Here is a 15169-nt window from a genome sequence, read left to right as displayed (position 1 = left end):
TTCTAGTACAAGTCTTTCCTGCCATGGTGCCACACAGCGCATTTATTTTTAACATAACGCTCAGACCTTTGAAAAAGCCACATTTTCTGTGAGTCAGAGGCACCTACCGGCTTTGGGTTTACACTTGTCTTTGAGAAGCCAGTGAACATTTGTTGGGTGACCATCAGAGACCTGTACCAGGCTGCCCTGGGAAGCTGCAGAGAGCTGTGACAAGACCCCAATTCCTCTGAAGCTCATGGTCACCTAATACCGGTCTTCTTGGGTCTCACTCTGCTCGCTCCATTTTCAGTTGTAGGTGAGTGGCTTTGCCAACTTATGAAGGCAAAGAGGGGACTGCAGTAGTTCAGCCGGACCAGTCACATTGGTGGCTCATCAGTGACCATACCTACCGCTCTGCTGTGGCAAAGACTGAGATGAAAATCGTGTGCCAGTTGTTAGCAATGACGTCGTATAGTCCTAGGTGGGTTGGGGAGGTGGTTCAGTGGTTAAGAGCACCGCTGCTCTTCTTGAAAGCCTGGGTTCAGTTCCCAGCACCTACTTGATGACTCACAATGAGCCGTAACTCCAGTTGCAGGGAAGCTGAAGCCCTCTTTTGGCTCTTAGGGTACCAGGATGCCTACACAGAGAAACCCTGTTTAAAAAAACTTAATCTTATACATACATGCATACACACACATATATGTATGTATGTATTTGGAGCTGGAGAGAGAGCTCAGAAGTTAAGAGTGCTTACTGCTCTTGAGAGGGCTGAACCAACACCCATATCAGGCAGCTCAAAACCACCTATAACTCCAGTTTCAGGATTTCCAATGCCCTCTTGTGGCCTCCACTGGTACTTGCACACATGTGGTGTGTACACATACAGATATACCCACACATAATACAAACAAATTAATCTTAAAAAAAAAAAAACACAACATGCTGGGTATGGTGGCGCATGCCTTTTATTCCAGCACTCAGGACACAGAAGCAAGTGGATCTCTGTGAGTTGGAGGCCACTGGTCTACAGTTCATTCTGCTTCCCCTTGAGGAGTGTCAGGGTGGAGCTGAGTCTGGAATGGGTGGTGTGGACAAGATCCTGGTCCAGCTGGAAGTTGCTGGGGGAGGGGATTCTCCAAGGATTTTACTGTCCCAGCTCCCTTAGCTCAGAGCTATCCCAATGAGACAGCAACTCTTAGATGGTATTTAGTGAAACGGCTCACGTGTGTTTATTTGGAGTGGATAAGTGTAGATATGAACCTTGGGGGAGTGGGAAGAGGTTCCAGGGTGGGCGGATAGTCAGGGTGGGGCTCAGATGGTGATGCTCTATTTGCATGGAGAGGAATTCCAGGTGCTAGGCTATGTGAATTTGGAAGCTGGGGGTCTCAGCTATGTGTGTTAGGGCGTGCAGGCATAGAACAGGAAAGGACTGGTCCTTACTCCTGCCCATCTGAAGACTGAGATTTCCAGGCTTTGGACATGCTCCACCCCTCTCTAGTTTTATGCCAGATTCCCTGGTGGCCTGGGCTCTACATAGTCTACATAGTGAGTTCTGGGAATGCCAGAGATGCATGGTGAGAACTTGTCATAAAAACCAAAGGATGTGGCTCAGCTGGCAGAGCGCCTGTCTAGCATGGGCACTGGGCTTCCTCCCCAGCGCCGTGTAAACCAGGCATGGTGGCCCACATCGGTGTTCACAACCCTCAGGATTACATGCCCACTTTTGTTTCTAGGTAATTTAAAATCCAAGGTGGCTCTATGTGGCCAAGGAAACACTCTCAAGCTTGTAATAGACTTGATGTTCAACTTATCAAATTCATACACTTCGTGAATAGAACTTAGAAAAATGTATGAGCCATGCTTCTGGGCTGGGCATATAGTTCAGTTGATAAATTCTTGCTTAGCCTGCGAGGCTCTGGCTGGGGTCCCCAGCACAGCACCGTAGAGACACAGGCCTATGATCCTGGGACTTAGGAGGTAGGAAAGGCAGGATCAGAAATCCAAGGTCAGTTGGAGGCCAATCTGGACTATGTGAGCCCCCTGTCTCTGGAATCAAACCAAACAAACTCCCTCATTTCTGCATTTGTGTTCTGACTATAAGTTTGGATGAAGTAATAGAAATCCTGATTCAGCTGGATTGTGGTGGTGGACACCTTTTTTCCCAGCAGTTGGGAGGGAGAGGCAAGCAGAGATCTGTGAGTTCGAGGCCAGCCTGGTCTACAAAGTGAGTTGACAGCCAAGGCTGCACAGAGAAACCCTGTCTTGAAAAACAAACAAACAAACAAACAAACAAAGAAATGAAATAAAATAAAATAAAGAAAAAGAAATCCTGACTTAGAACCACTTGAAACAATTCAGTTCACATAACTGAAGTCCGGAGGTCTGAGGAATTACTCAGCTCTCAGCTTAGGCGCTGTCTCCTGTGAGTCTCTTGATCTGCTCTTCTCAGTGTCATTGCCACCACCACATCACATACGATAGTTCCAAGGACAAAGTGTGAGCCTTGTTTGCCTTTCAGGGGACACAGAGAAAAGACTTTTACTCACATCTCATTAGCTAGGACTGTGTCACATGTCCTAAATCAGCCACTGGCAAGGGGCATCGGTGAAAGGCTTTTACCAATTAGGCAAGCGAAGTAGTTCTAGTCCAAGAAGAGCCACACAAACCACTCAGACGCCAGCCTCAGATGTGGATGGTTTATTGAATGCAACACCCCAAGACTGGTCAGACCAGGGACACAGAAAGGAACTCGGGACCCTAACTGTGACATCTACAAGTTCTCACAACAGCAGGGCTTTTACAGAAAGAAACAAATGCAAAACACATGGGGAGGGCAGAAACCCATTTTGTCTAGCCGTACAAAGCAGTATTATGGCTCACTAGACAAAGTATAATTAGCTAACCTTTAAGCTGATTGGTCGTAAGTGAGGTTAGTGAGGCAGGGCTTGGGGTCTTCTAGAGTATATCCAGAGTATAGCCAGGTGTGTAGATAAGAAGGGTGCAACCAGAATGTAGCCAGGTGAATAGATAACAAAGCATGATTTATAATACTATTGAATCATTGTGAAATATAAGTTGAGCTCGATCCTTTGGCAGGATCTGCTAGTGCCAGCTATGAACAGCCACTCCCAGGAAGCTGAGTTGAAAAGTTTACAATTTTGAACTTAATTTCACCTTAGAAACAAAATGGAAGCTGAAATGGCTGCAGTTATGTCTGAAAGCACACTTCAATATTCCAGGCTTCAACTGGGAAGTGAGTGTTGAGAGTATCATAACCATTCTGTACAAACTCAACTGAACTTTATTCTCTTTGTGCTGGGATTACAGGTGTGTCCTATTACACCTGGGCTTCTACCTTTTTTTTTTTTTTCTATCATTTTTACAATAGCTTTATGGAGATGGGATTCTTGTCCTGTAAAACACTTCCATTTAACAACAGATGCAACTCTCCAGGCATGAGGACAGAGGACAGAGGGCCATGAGGCAAATCATAGTCAGCTGCTGCAGTCATTTCGAGGCAGCCCATATCACAGCTGAGTTTAAAATGAAAACATATTCTTATATTTTTTTGTGGGTTTTTATTTGACTCAGGATTTCTCTGTGTGGCCTTGGCTATCCTGGACTTGCTTTATACACCAGACTATCCTTGAACTGAGATCTGCCTGCTTCTGCTTCCCTAAGTGGTAAGATTATAGACATGAGCCATCAGGCCTGGCTATTTTCTTTGTGGTTCTTAAAGAAACCAGAATTTCAAAATTGTCACTGTATTACTTGGCACTTCAAGCCTTTCTTGCCCTAATCCTTTTCTCCCTCTCTGTTTTCTGTTTCTAACCCCTTTTAACTAATTCTCTGTCTTGGTTTTTGTTGTTGTTTTGTTTGTTTGTTTTTTGAGACAGGGCCTATACTGGATGGCCAGGTTGGCTCCAGATTTATGATTCTTTTGCTTGGCCTCTAGAATGCTAGGATTATAGGTTTGCTCCACCATCCCTGGCTTTCCCATCGTCCATGTAAGTGCATTCCTTGATGCTGCCTAAATGTACAATGGACTTACAAATGTTTTCAAAAGACCTATTTATTTATTTGTATGTGTATAAGCGTTTTACCTGCATGTATGTATGTGGGCCATGTATGTGCCTGGTGCCTGAGGAGGTCCGAAGGGGCCTGGATTTCCTGGAACTGCACATGGTTATGAGCTACCGTGTGGGAGCAGGGAGTTCAAGCTAGGCCCTCTAGAGCATCACGAGCCCTTTGCCCCTGAGCCATCCCTCCAGCTCCCCATGGCTAAATTTTGTATTCTCCTGCCTCAAGTGTGGGGACTGCCAGTGTGAACCTCCATGCTTGGTTACACACAGCACGGAGGTTCAGAGTTGGAGCTTTGTGCACTCTCTTTCAAAGCCACCAATTTGCAATAAACTTTATTTTTGTCCAACTTTATTACTTTAGTGTTAATATAAAATTGTAAGTAATTTCTGCTGAATGCTTCCATAGTTTTAACCCTTCCTCAAATCTATGATAACTTCTTGGTTGTTAAAGGCAAGAACTTTACCAACTGAGGTCTCTCCGGCCTCGATGCCAACTCTTCTTCATGCCCATACTTAATTGTCTCAACATAGTAATAACTCATGTAATCAGTGTGTGCCTTATCGCTTTCCTAATCAAGTCTCATTTGATTATAATATTAAGCCAATCATTTATTTCATACTTAAATAGAGTCTTCTTTTTTCTTTTCTTTTCTTTTTTTGTTTTTTGTGTTTTGAGACAGGGTTTCTCTGTGTAATACCCTTGGCTGTCCTAGACTCACTTTGTAGACCAGGCTGGCCTCAACTCACAGAGATCAGACTGCCTCTGCCTCCTAAGTGCTGGGATTAAAGGCATGCGCCATCACGCCTGGCTCCCTCCCTTCTTCTTCTTCTTCTTTTTTTTTGAGACAGGGTTTCTCTGTGTAGCCTTAGCTGTCCTGGTCTCGATTTGTAGACCAGTCTGGCCTCAAACTCACAGCAATCCGCCTGCCTCTGCCTCCCAGAGTGCTGAGATTACAGGCATGCGCCACCATGCCCGGCTAAATAGAGTCTTCTAAAAAAAGACACAGATCATTCATATCCAGGGTGTAGACATGTGCAGCTTACTGGGAAATGTGGCCTACAGTTGAAGACTAAATTTATTTTGGACCAAAAATGAATGCAAACAAATTTGCATCAGTGAGGCGAGCTCTGCACGATGCTAGATGACTCAAATAAGAACCCTGAAGCAGAAGAGGGCTTAGTAATAGATTTGAGGAAGGGTTAAAGCCATAGAAGCGTTCAAGAGAAATTACAATTGTATATTAGAACTGAAATCATAGAATTAGGTAAAAATAAACTTTTGATGCAAACCAGTGGCTTTAAAAGAAAAAGGAGCTGGGCGTGGTGGCACGTGCCTTAATCCCAGCACTTGGGAGGCATAGGGGAGAGGCAGATCTCTGTGAGTTAAGGCCAGCCTGGTCTACAAAGCAAGTACAGGACAGCCAGGGCTACACAGAGAAACCTTGTCTCAAAAAACCAAAAGGAAAGAAAGAAAAAAAGAAAAATTAGGGTCAAGAGAGATGGCTCAGTGGCTAGGAGCGTAAACTGCTCTATCAGAGAGGGCCTGAATCCCATTTTCAGCAGTTATACTTGGCACCCAGACTGGGAGGCTCACATCCTCCTATAATTTGAGATCCTGGAGAATGTAGCTCCTCTGGTTGCTGCAGACACTTGCGCTTGTGTGTACATACCCACATGGACACAAATACATGCATGTAATTAAAAACAATAAGAAACAAATCTTTAAAATAAAAGAAGAAAAAGCGTATTATCCAGACACAGTGTTTTGCTATTTGCTCCTCTTCCTGAATTGCCTTCCTCACCCACCATCTAGATCTTGTACTCTACTGTACGAGCAAAGCAAGCAGGCCAGCAAGCAAACAAGCAACAGTAGAACCCGAAGCTTTCGAAGCCTACTGTGTGTCTCATGCCAGCAACCCCAGCACCTGGAAGGCTGAGGCAGCTAGGAAGACTTTACCTCAACAAAAGCAAAATCTGCGAACAACCCATAAACAACAGCAACAAAACAACCCTTGGGGTGAGAGGGAGAAAAAGAAAGGTGGGCTGTTTGAAACATAGCCTGAAGCTGGGTGTGATGGCACATGCCTGTGATCCCAGCACTTGGGAGGCAGAGGCAGGCAGATCCCTGTGAGTTTGAGGCCAGCCTGGTCTACAAAGCGAGTCCAGGACAGCCAAGGCTACACAGAGAAACCTTGTTTTTTTTTTTTAAACAAAAAAACAAAAAACCAAAAAAACAACAACACCCAAAAACCATAGCCTGGAGGAAGGGAAAGTCAAGAAGGGCTTATACACTGTGAAAGGGTGCTAAGGGAAAAAACTATTTGAGCTGGGTGTGGTGGTTCAAACCTGTAACCAGTTTTACAGAAGGCAGAGCAAGCAGATGACTGTGAGTGAGGCTTTCCTGGTCTATATCGAGTTCTGGCCAGCTGGTGCATAACAAGACCCTATCTAAAAATAACACACAGACAAAAACACAATACAACAAAACAAAAATTAAACAAAATAAATCAAAACCGAGGCCCAGTGGCATGTTATAATCTGCACTTGGAAGACAGACACAGGAGCATGGTGACAAGTTTGAGGTAAGTCTGGGCTATATAGTGAGTTCAAGGCTAGTGCCCGGTTACGTAGTGCTTAGGGAGACCCTGTGCCAAACAGCAACACACAGACAAATGTTACAGGAAATAGATACTGCGTTTGTTTGACGGCATCAGGCGTGTCCTGAAGAGCTGCAGTTTGGGTGTGCCTCTGAAAGTCTCCATAGATAAGAATGCTAAAGAATGGAAAGTTACTGCCTGTTTTAAGGCAAGGTGCTTGGGAGTGATCTTGTGGTCTTTACTCTATGACCCAGGCGAAGTCAGCGGGATGGCCTTGAGCTACCCAGCCTTAAAGGTGAAATGGGGGGGGGTACTGACTTGGCTTGGAGTTCCCGCTGAATGATGGTGACATGGGCAGGCCTGCCAAGGGTGTAGAGGAGGAACTAGAGCCTTTTTTTTTTTTTCCTTAATAGCAATTGGACTTTTCAGAGCTCTCTTTCTTTTGGCTTGGAAGAGCCCTAATGGAAGGACATAGGGATTTCCTGGTATGACATAGGGATTTTCTCTCTGGGCTTGCAGGAACAACACAGAAGCAGCAGGCAGGACACAGGTAAAGCAAAGGAAAGAGCCAAGGAGCCCTCATAGGTTTAGAGGAGCTCAAGAGAAAGGTAGACTAGCTCAGTAGAATGACACAGAAAGATTTCTAAAGAGCTAGCAGCTTAATTGTAGAAGCAGGCATGTAAATAGATATTTTGTAGACCTATTTACAGAAAATTACCTCACTGAGTTAGAAGATGTTTACCTCAGTTTACTCCTCCCGTGTCTTTATTGGAGTAAATACTAGATATTTTAAAAGGATAAATATTACAAACAAACAAAAGAGTTGGACTTTATTGCCTTGACTTTATTGCCTGAACTTTCCTAGCAATTTTAACTCTGTGTCAGTTCCTGAACTTCCCTAGCAATTTTAACTCCGTGACCAATATTTTCCAACCCCCACTACTGCCCGGCTGGGCAGACAGCGAAGATCTGCTGCTTTGGAAGAGTAAGCTCATGTCTCTTCTTAAAAAGCCACAGTCCCGGTGTCTGAGGGCCCCACCCTTCTGGCCTCATCTGACTTTCATTACCCTGTGAGGGCCCCATCTCCAGCGACAGGTGAGTTAGGATTCCACTTACTGTCTTACCTCACAATAATATTTCAACATAGTTTTGTTTTGGGGACAGGTTCTCATGTCACCCAAGCTAGCCTTAAACTTACTGTGTAGAGTGACCGCTAACTGTCTTCCTACCCCCCCTCCTGAGTGCTGGTATAACAGGCATGCGCCACCGTGCCTGGGGATCAAACCCAGGCCTTTTCGAACCTTAGGTGAGCACTAAAACAGCCAAGCGACATCCTCAGCGCTTCAAAATGAGTTCTGAAGGGAACATCAGCTTCTAGGAGAAGAGAAGTAAACTGAAGGCTGTGATTAAGCCCAAGAGCTAGCTCAAACAGCAGGAGCTGAACAAAGACTGGAAACACTGAATAATCCCGATGGCCACAGAAAGACAGGGAGGGGGAGAGAGGAGGGGGAAAGGGTGTGGCAGCAATTGGCATGTCTATTAGATGCCACAAAACAGCTGATTGCACAGACCCAATAGACTAGGGACTAGATGATAAAAGGGCTACATAGCCAGACTCTGTCACAAAGTGAAACGAAAATCAAGCCAACAGCTGAAGTAAGCAAACAACCGAACGCTTGGAAAGGAGTGTGGGGCCAGGGTGCTGGTGGCTTAAAAGACTTTGGATCATTTTTGTTTTTTTGAGACAGGGTTTCTCTGTGTAGCCTTTGCTGTCCTGGGCTTGCTTTGTAGACCAGGCTGGCCTCAAACTTACAGCAAACCGCTTGCCTCTGCCTCCCAGAGTGCCAGGATTACAGGTGTGCGCCATCATGCCTGGCTAAGACTTTGGATCTTTCACAGCTTTTTATTCTTTCTTTATTTTTTTATTTTTTATTTTTTGTAAGTCAGTGTCTCACTACATAGCCCTGGCTGGCTGGGAACTTCCTATGTAGACCAGGCTGTCCTGGAACTCACTGAGGTCTGCCCGGGTTCTTTCTTTAAGCCACTCCTTGTGTTCTGGTGTCCCCTGGGATTCTTCCCTATGACTCCTGTCTGATCTGTCCACTTTCTCTAGCTGATCTCATCCACAAGCATGTCACACCTGAGCTGACCTGACCCATAAGCCCTTGTGCCACACCCTTCCTCTGACCACAGGTGCTTCCCCAGGCTCTGCCTCCGCTCTCTGTGGTGTGTGGTCAGCTCTCCCAGTTTCTGGCTTATACCGTATTCCCTTCCTCTATGTCCAGTGCGCCATTTGAGGGCCTTCATGGCTTCCCTCTGCTCCCAGCGTCTTTTACTATGGTAAAGTGCATACAACAAAGAATTAACTGAATTCCCTGTACCTGACTAATTGAATAGTACTCCGGGGTGTGTGCAGATCAAATTGTACTTCATAAAGGGATGGACACTTAGGTTGCTTCTGTCTTTTGATTACCACGAGTAACAAAAAATGGGCATGATTGCAGATACTTATCGTCTCAGGAATCCGAAGGTTAAGGCAAGGGGACTGTTCAAGGCTAACCTGGGCCACAAAGTGAGTTCAAGACTAGCCTTGGATGTATGATGAGATTTTGTCTCCCATAAACAAAATAGGGCAGGAGAGATGGTTCAAAGGTTAGAAACTTGTACTACTCTTGCAGAGGGTCCAAGTTCAGTCTTCAGCTTTCCTGTTGGGCCACTCACAGCCACCTGTCACTACAGCTCAGGGCTTCTGGGTGCCTCTGACCGCCTCAGACACCCGCACTCACATGACCGTACAAACACGGTTGGAGATAATAAAGACATGAGTTTACAATAATATGGATTGCTTTTGATTCATTTAATTTTTTTTTTTTTTTTTTTTTGAGATAGGGATTCTCTGTGTAACAAGCCCTAGCTATCCTGGACTCAGTTTATAGACTAGGCCGGCCTCAAACTCAAAAGAGATCTACCTACCTCTGCCTCCTGAGCTCTGAGCTGAGATTAAAGGTGTATGCTACCACTGCCAGAAATTCTTTCCTGTGTGTGTGTATGCACATGGACTCACAGGTCATAAGACACTTCTGGGAGTGATCAAACTAAGGTTGTCAGGATTTCTAGCACTGAACCATTTCTCGGGCCCTGTTTTCAATTCCTTGTTTTTTTTGTTTGTTTTTTGAGACAGGTTTTCTCTGTGTAGCCTCAACTGTCCTGGAACTCACTTTGTAGACCAGGCTGGCCTCACAGAGATTCGCCTGCCTCTGCCTCCCGAGCACAGGGACCACAGGCATGCACCACCACACCCAGCTCGTGTTTTTTATTCTTTCCGGCTTGTAGACCGAAGTGGGATTGCTAGATTATGATAATCTATTTTTAGCATTCTGAGGAACCACCGTAAGGTTCACCAAAGGGTCAGTACCACTTCATACTCTAAACAACACTGTACAATTACAGTCTCCTTCCATCCCGCCTTCCTGAGAGTTGGCAACCTAAGGGTATGAAGGATGTGACCCAGTTTCCAAACTAATTTCCTAACGATTAGTGCTATTTTGCATATTATTGGAGAAAGGCCTGCTTGAGCCCTTTGGATCTTTGAATTGGGCTGTTTGGTTTTTCTGTTGTTGAGATTTAGGAATTAAAAAACATTTCTATTATATTAACCCTTATCAGAGATATGAAATTTATAAACTTGCCTTGTTGATGCTGACTTTTTGTTTATTTTTGAGACAGGGTCTCACAATGTTGCCCTGACTGCTCTGAACTTGCTATGCTGCCTGAAAAAAAGTAATCAACTTTTTCACTGTGTGTGTGTGTGTGTGTGAGAGAGAGAGAGAGAGAGGGAACCTGTGGAGGCCGGAAGAGGGTGAGAGCCCCTGGATCTGGAGTCCTGGTGGCTGTGAGCTTTCTGCCGTGGGTTCTGAGAACTGAACTCAGGTCCTTCGGAAGAGCAGGAAGTACTCTTAGCCAGGAAACCAACTTTCCAGGCCTGATGCTGACTTTAAAACTTATTTATTTATTTATTTATTTATTTATTTATTTATTTATTTATTTATTTATTTATTTATTTAGTGTGTGTAGGGAATGCATGCCTCAGAGCTAGCATGGAAGTCATAGCACAATTTGGAGGAGCCAATTCTCTCCTCCTATTGTAGGTACTGAGCTTGGGTCCTCAGGCTTCACGGGAAGTGCCCTTAATTTTCACATGTATATGTCTGAGGTTCCTGCCTTCCCCTCTCAAGTACAGGGATTGCAGGCAGGAGCCACCAAACATATCATATTTCTAAATTAGTATTTTTTTGTTATTTGAGACAGGGTTTCTCTGTATTGCCCTAGTGGTCCTGGAATTAGCTCTGTAAACCAGGCTGGCCTTGAACTCAAAGAGATTTGCCTGCCTCCACTTCCTGATTGCTAGGACTTAAGATATGTGCTAACCACTGCCTGGCTCCTAAATTTTTTTATTTTTTTATTTTTTGAGATAGGGCCTCATGCGTCCCAGGATAACCTCAAACTCACTGTGTACCGGAGGATGGCCTCCTCCTGCTTTCCTGTGTGAAGATGCTGGGGTTATAGGCATACATCACCATCCTGGGTTCAGGCAGTGCTGAACCTGGGGATTGAACCCAGGACTCCCTGCATGCTAGGCAAGCACCCTACCCACTGAGCCATATTCTCAGCTTCTCTGAGTTAGGTTTTTGTTTTTTAAATGTGTATTAATGCTTTGTCTGTATATATGTTATGAACACCACACGTATTCTTGGTACCCATGAAGGTCAGAAGAGAGCATCAGTTCCCGTGAAACTGGAATTCCTTATGACTGTGAGTCACTATGTGGGTGCTGGGAGCTGGACCTGGGCCCTCTGTTGACAAGTGCTCCTAACCACTGAACCATTTCTTTGGTCCCTCTAAATTAGTTTCGACTGCATCGTCTTTGTCCAGGACTATACTGATGAAAGTAGCAACCTTGCCTTGGTCCTCACCTTAAATGAAATGTTTTCATTTTTACACCATTAGGTAAGATGTTTGCTGCAGGTTTGCCTGGTTGACGGAGTGTCTGCTGAAAATGCCATTCTGTCTGTCTGCAAAAGCCAGGAACACCTCAGTTAGAACACTGCTCTGCACCCCTCCTCTTTCGTCTCTCACTTTTTTGTTGCCGTTTTTCCTTCCACACTTCTGCACACGCAGCTACCCCCCTCTCACAGCGTCCTTCCTTCTCTGCAGCCATCTGTGACCTTTTACAAGCTCTCAAAGCTCAGCCTTCACCTCTGATACTCTTCTGCTGACTGCCCTGATTTCTGTCCTCAGTACACTGAACTGCTGTGGGTTTTCCTGCTTCAAGAGTTCACTGTGACATACACCTGGCCTTGGTCTCAGGGGACGACCAAGGCCCTGAAACTTTGCATAGAATGCGAGGCAACGCCCAACAAGTCTTTGGTGTTCAGCCCTGCTGCGCACTCTTCATTACTAAAAGGTGAGATCTGTGACTGAAACAGCCGATCCCAAGGCCTTAGAGGCTTGTGTGCTTGTTATGGATGCTCCTGTATTTGTTGCCAGAACTGTTACGCCAAACCTGGGAGGTTGAGGCAGGAGGATCACTACAAGCTTGAGACCCTTCTGGGCTATGAGTATTAGCTAGCTATGGTTACACAACAGGACCCTGTTTCAAATTAGCAAACAATAACAATAATAGCAACAAAAATCTACAACCCAGAAATCAAAGAAAACAAACTTCTCTTAAATGTTGTTTTTAGTTCCTCAGAAGAAGGGATGAGATCAGAGCCATACCCGAGCTGTACCAATACAGGGCTTGTACTGAACCCAGGGCATTTCTTTCTATTTCCTAGCTGCCCCTAGGGCTAGGCCTAGAAGCTTCTAGCCTCTGTACATCTAATCCTCTTTAAGCCCAGACCTTGAAGACTTCAGCTTCCAGCCACTGACTGCTAACCTAGGCCTAGAATTTTCTCAGCCTCCAAGACTTACTGCTGAATATACTCACTCTTTCTAGCTTTTTCTGAACTCTGGCCAGCTGCTCTGGCTCAATCTCTTCTCCAAGATGACTGATTCAATGTGGCCTCTCTTGCCTTCTGATTGAATTGCTTTGTTTGGAAAAATTGCCTCTGAACTCCGTGAACTGAACTCAACTGAAGTGCACCAAACTCAGCTGTCTTGTTCTCTCCTGCACTGCTCTCAAGTAGCCTCTTTTTCCTGTCTGCTCTCTTGAGAGTTGGGCATATCCTATCTCTGACTCATTCTGTCAAATCTTTCTCTGATCCATCACTTTGTCTGCCCCTCAGTTAGATGTCATTGTTTAGGATATTAAAGGTGTGTATTAAGAGCATATCTGTATTCCAGCCAGAAGGATTAAAAGCATATGGCGTGTCTGTATTTCAGCCAGATCACACAAACCTAGAAGGTCTTTGGATATGATCTCTTGCCAGAACAGCCATGTTACAGGATTAAAATTCCTCTACACTCCTCTATTATTTTAGTTTCTCCTTTTTATCCTCTGTCAGTCTGGCCTCTTCCACTTTAGGTGGTATTGTTTTCACAGTTGTTTTTTTTGAGGAAAGGACTAGCTTCTAGACAGCCCACACCGGCCTTAAACTCTCAATCCTCTTGCCTTGGCTTCTTAAGTGCTAGAATTGCAGATATGCCCCACCATCTGAATGACAGCAGTCCACGTGTGTGGACTCACTTGTACTGTGGCTGCCTTTGAAGGTCAGAGAACAACTTTGGGAGTTGGTTGTCTCCTTCTACCATGTCCGATCCTGGAGTTGAACTCAAGTCATCAGGCTTGATGGCTCTTTTTACTGTCTGAGCCACCTCAGTGGCCCAACTGTTATATCCTATTCATTCATCACCATAAACAACCCTATGAGGCAGAAGGGACATTATCTTCATTAGTTGAGTAGCCTATTGCCTCTCTTGGCTTGGCTCTGAAGACATTGGGGTGGGCCAAGTTCCCTGAGACTTATCTAAAATCCTGAGACCGGCTTGTGAACCTTCCTCTAGGACCGGAGGTTTCCTTGCTTCCCTAGGAAAGTCGTGGGTTAATGGCAGGATGAGGATGTTATCAGCCGAGGATCCCAGGGGCAGGGGCGTGGGCAGGATACCACTCCAAATCTGTCAACTTCTAGTCATATTCACTTCTGTTTCCGGCTGCCAGATTGTGCCCACTGATTACGGGGTATTTCAGGCCTCTGTGTGGAGATAAGCCTTCTACAGAGCAAATCAACAGGCCTGGTGCTCCTGCCTTATTGGGCTTTGATGTCAGTCCCTCTGTTTCCCCCTCTCATCTGTGTTCTTGTCATCGTTTGCCCTGCCCTGGTGACTCTGGTTCTCAGTTTGATTTCTCATTAAACTATCCTCTCTTCAGAAGGCTTTTCTGTGTAGAAGGCTTATCTCTCATCTTTGGCCCAGTTAACTACAGCTCATGCTTTGTCATGCTTTGCTCCCCCCCCCCACAAGATTTCTTGGCTGTCCTGGACTCACTTTGTAGACCAGGCTGGCCTCAAACTCACAGAGACCTGCCTGCCTCTGCCTCCCTGAGTGCTGGGATTACAAGCATGTGCCACCCGGCATGCTTTGCTATTTAAACTTATTGTCAATTCCTTGTCTCCAAAAGACCATCATGCTCACGTGTTGTATGCTGTCTTACCAACCTTGGACTGTAACGCCTAACAAGGAAAGACAGAATTATAGGGAATGGGGGCCCAGGAGAGGAAATGTCACTTATTTGTGACACTTAAAAAGACTAAGTTAGTCCTGAATAAAAGAACAAAGATGGTGCAGCCAAAGCTAACTCAGAGAGGCTGGTAATGTAGCTCAGTGGGTAGGGTGCTTGCCTAGCATGCAGGGAGTCCTGGGTTCAGTCCCCAGCACTGCCTGAACCCAGCATGGTGATGCTTGCCTGATCCCAGCATCTTCACACAGGTGGTAGCAGGAGGAGGTCATCCTCCAACACACAGTGAGTTTGGGGTCAGCCTGAATGACAGAGTGATACCTTACCTTACCTGAAAGATAAAAGCTGGGCATGGTGCAGGAAGGATGGCTCAGTTCCTTTCCCAGCACCCATGTTAGGTGGCTCACAACTGCCTGTAACTCCAGCTCCAGGGGATCCAACCTGCTTTTCATGTCTCCATGAAAACCCATCCATGTATGCCATACTCACATACAGACACACGCATAATAAAATGTGGAGCGTTCCTGCAAGCTTCACAGCCAGCAGGGAAATGACCCAGGAAAAGACAATAATGAAACTCAGTTCAGCCCAATTTTTTGATACTGGCATTAGGCCAATTCTTCAGGAGTCTGACATCAGCTTCTATATTTTTGCCATAGCCAAAAATGTTAGCACAATTTTAGCAAAAAAGTTTTCAGGTAGGACCTTAGCCCCGTGAGTATAGCACAGCTTAAGACATGTTTACCTTGACACTCTTTACAAAATACATATGGCTTCTCCCATAAGATGGGTTTTTGTTGACTTAGGAACAGGGAGAATGGCTGAGGTAAATGTCA

The sequence above is a fragment of the Psammomys obesus genome, unplaced genomic scaffold, assembly GCF_907164565.1.
Source record: "Psammomys obesus unplaced genomic scaffold, mPsaObe1.curated_primary_1811, whole genome shotgun sequence".
NCBI classification, from domain to species: domain Eukaryota; kingdom Metazoa; phylum Chordata; class Mammalia; order Rodentia; family Muridae; genus Psammomys; species Psammomys obesus.
This window is presented reverse-complemented; position numbering follows the sequence as displayed.